The following is a 4,057-nucleotide window of genomic DNA, read 5'->3' as shown; positions in this document are numbered from 1 at the left end:
TTTCCTGAGTAGGGGAAAGGTAAGCTTTGAGGCCTGCATCCTGTCTCTACTGCAACTAAGATGGCACCAAAATAACCACCCAAAGTGTGGGATTCCTGTGGATCTGGGCAAAAGGCAATTCCTTCCTTCCCTTTCCCCAGCATTTCACATTTCTTATTGTCAGATTATTCTTTTTAGTGTTCGGTCCAAATTCTCTGCAAATTCTGTCCAAATTCTCTGCTAATTTGTTCTGTCCATGGGGGAAAGATAAATGGAGGGGCTGCTAGCTATTTTGTGTTCCTGGAGGACTTACAATCATCCCCTTGCACAGAGCCAGGCTACAAGCTGCAGGTTCAGACCTCGGGGTGGTGAGGATACAAGGCTGGCTTTCTGCCCCAAACAGAACTATTTACATCTGCATTCGATGGAGGCACAACCCAGATTAAATCAGGGAGAAGGAACGGTCCCATTCATCGCAAGGATAAATTACCCTAATTGAGTGGTTAAGAGCTTGAATGATTTCTAGATACTTTACAGTAAGGGACCTGCTACTCCTAGATGCAATAATAGAAAACCACGGACCGTCAGAGCCATTTGGGAAAGAGCATTAGCATCCTGTCTGCTCACATCCTTGGTCCTCAGCACTGGTTTCCAGGAAATCAGCTCCGTTTTAACAATTAGTGCAATATTATTTCAGTTTTTATTTTAATTTTCTCTTGTACGTTTCTGAAAAAGCAGGGTCTCTTTTTCTTATCCCTACATGTGTACATGTGCAGTATATGCCTTTTATTTTTAATTTTTTTCATTTTTCCATGTTATAACAGTATATGCCTTTTAGACTTCTGACACAAATCTCTGCTTCTGAATTGTGAAAGTAAATTCCTACATCCCTCTACCCCACCTCCATAAAACAGGCAACTCTGGAATTCCTCCTCAGCACCCCCTCCAGCTTACTATAGGCATAGACACCTCTGCTTCTGGAAAAATGAAAGCTTAGTTATTTACTTTTTGAAAAATGTAAAATCTTGCTTTATGCAGTCAGTTGGAGAACTAGCTTTTAAAAATATTCTTCTTATTATTTTTGAGACAGAGTCTCACTGTGTTGCCCAGGTTGGAGTGCAATGGCATGATCTCGGTTCACTGCAACTTCTGCCTCCTGGGTTCAAGCAATTCTCCTGCCTCAGCTTCCTGAGTAGCTAGGCTTACAGGCGTGTGCCACCATGCCCAGCTATTTTTTGTGTTTTTAGTAGAGATGAGGTTTCACCATGTTGGCCAAGCTGGTCTTGAACTGCTGACCTCAAGTGATCTGCCGGCCCTAGGCTCCTAAAGTGCTGGGATTACAAATGTGAGCCACTGTGCCTGGCAAAACAAAAAATATAAATTTTTAAAAAACTGTATCTTTTTGAACAGACAATGCATTTACATGATTAAAATTCCATATATTTAATACATACAAAAGTATATACAATGGACTGTCTCCTTCCTGCTGAGGGCTGATTTAAAAAGTAACGCTTTATAAGCTATGGCATCAGGGATCCTTATCTGCATATATCCCTTCTAAGGCTCTGTATCTAATTTTGTATTTATAATTTTGTATTTTTTTTTTTTGGTAAAAGTGCTCCCCCCAAAATATATGAGCTTCAGTGCACCCAAAACTTGATTCTGCTCTTCTTCCATCCTTAACCCCCACATCCCATTCCCTTCCCAGCAGGCAGCCAATGCCATTCATTCCTTTTTTTAAAAAATTGTTTATTTTTAACTGGCTTATAATAATCATGGATATAATTGTTATATTTGAATTACATAATCAATTTCTTGCTTATTTTTCTGGATATGTTTTATGCACATTTAAGTAAAAACATTTATTTATCTTCCCTTCCCTTTCATATAAATGGCAGTGTGCTATATACACTGTTCTGCACTTTTTGCATTTGTCTTGAAGTAAATTCATCTCTTTACATTTTGTTTTTTCCATCTATAATATGGAAATAATTGTACCTATCCCACAGACTTCTGTTAGGATACCTGAGATAATGTAAAGCACTTAGCTCGTTGCCTGGAATACATTAAGTGATCAATAAATTTAAGTTATTATTCTATTATTAATGTTTAAAATATACTACAAAGCTACAATAATAAAACTAGTGTGGCATTGATAACATACTAGCAGACTGATGAAACAAAGTAAGAAGCCTCTTCAACTTCTTCTTTATGATTTGTGTGCAAGATACTGTTGTCAACAGATGAAATACAAACACTAAAAAGAAAGTTTGTCTCAAGGAACTTAAAGACTAGGGGAAAAGAGAATATGTGTGTGTCAAAAATATAATACAAAAAGAATTGTGGATAAGCTTAGTGCAGCGGTGTGTGCCTGTAGTCCCAGCTGCTTAGGAGGCTGAGTCAAGAGTGTTGCTTGAACCTAGGAATTCAAGGCCTTAGTGGGCTGTGATTATACCTGTGAATAGACACTGTGCTGCAGCCTGGGAAACATTGTGATACTCCATCTCTAAAAAGAAATCAATCAATCACAGATAAATGGCCTGGGGGGTTTAGTGAGGAGTTCTGATGATGGGGACACAGGGAATACAGAATCAGGAAGGTTAAGTGGATGAAGTGGTGTCTGAACTGATTAAGTAGAAATTTGGAATCCAACAATAATAGGAAGATGGTGGTTATGGCAAGGATGATCCAATCTGACAGAAGCACAAATGCTGAGAAAACTCTGGTTAACCAAAATAATGTGTAAAAGAGTTTATTCTTTAACATCGAGTTATAGATTGGCAGAATGTTTTCCTATATGACATGATCTCTGGGGTCCTTTCTACAAGTCTGAACAAGTAAAAGAGAAGCAGAAGTCCCTTGGCGGGGGATAAGATGTGCATTTTGATTGAATTTGGCATCTCAGTCTAACTCCTAACTGCATTAAAGCGGGGAAACAGTATCAATATTAACAAAACCAATCCCTCATGAACAGACTCGAAGTCTAAATCTTTAGCTAGCTCTTTATCAGTAACATGTTCTAATTACATGTGAGGCTTTGAAAATATACCTCTGTGTGATAATTGCTGGAAAGCAGATTTTAATCCCAGGAACTTACAAATTGCAGTTGTAAAGAAGAAGTAGAGAGCTTATCAATTGACACTATTTAGTGTCATTTGTTTGCAACTGCAGATATTGACAGGACGCTGCTTGTAACAACGGGTGCCCTGACCCCCTTTGTGACCACCACCCCAGTAGATCAAGTGTATAAGTGACAGTTCATACGCAAAATGGTCTAAAGGCTACCTGATCACCCCCCAAGGCCACATGGGGCTTTGAGGAAACTGAATGCAAAGCCACATGTTAGATAAAATAAAGTTTATATCTTCTTCCCAGAAATTAAAAAACCTCCTGGCAAAGTCAGCTTCCAGACAAGCTGAGTCCCAAAAGAACCAGTTCCCCAAAGCTCTGTCATTGGATTGAATTATTTCAGACCTGAGGGGAAGGGAGCTCCTGAAGCTGGGCTCACCCTGGCACATGGAGGATGGGCTTCTTCTGCCATCTGCCGCCTCTTTATTCCAATGCCTTCTCCTCTCAGTCTAGATTTCCCTGGGCCCCCAGTCCTCGCCCAACCAGTGTGTGCTGTTTGTGTGATCAGCAAATCATTTAGGGAAAAGCCTTTTAATTAAGAGGAAAGCAACAAATTATTAAATCAGAGTCATTTATTACCCTGCCATCTGGCCAGACTTCCTTCTGGCCCCCCCTTCTTCCTCAACCAAGCCTGCACAGGCATATAAAGTAACAAAGAAAATGGTAAAAGAGGAGGTTCCTTTCTGCCTGGACTTGGAAAGGACCGTCTAGCTCTTCCTGGAAGCAGGGTAAGGGTTCTAGGAGGACTTTCCCACACCCTTTCTATACTGTAGAAGCCAAGTCTTGGTTTTCCTCTCCTATAAAACGGGGATGATGAGGTCTACCTCAGGGCTTCTGGATGCCTGGCCCAATGGCTGGTATAGTGGAGGCACTCAGGAAACAGAAGCTGAATCTGCAGCCCGCAAATTGGAAGCTTTGTTATGGATGGTGGCATCAGCAGTAGCAGAGG

This window comes from Chlorocebus sabaeus, chromosome 10, assembly GCF_047675955.1.
Source record: "Chlorocebus sabaeus isolate Y175 chromosome 10, mChlSab1.0.hap1, whole genome shotgun sequence".
Taxonomy (NCBI): Eukaryota; Metazoa; Chordata; class Mammalia; order Primates; family Cercopithecidae; genus Chlorocebus; species Chlorocebus sabaeus.
The sequence above is the reverse complement of the archived record's forward strand: the minus strand, read 5'-3'. Positions refer to the sequence as shown.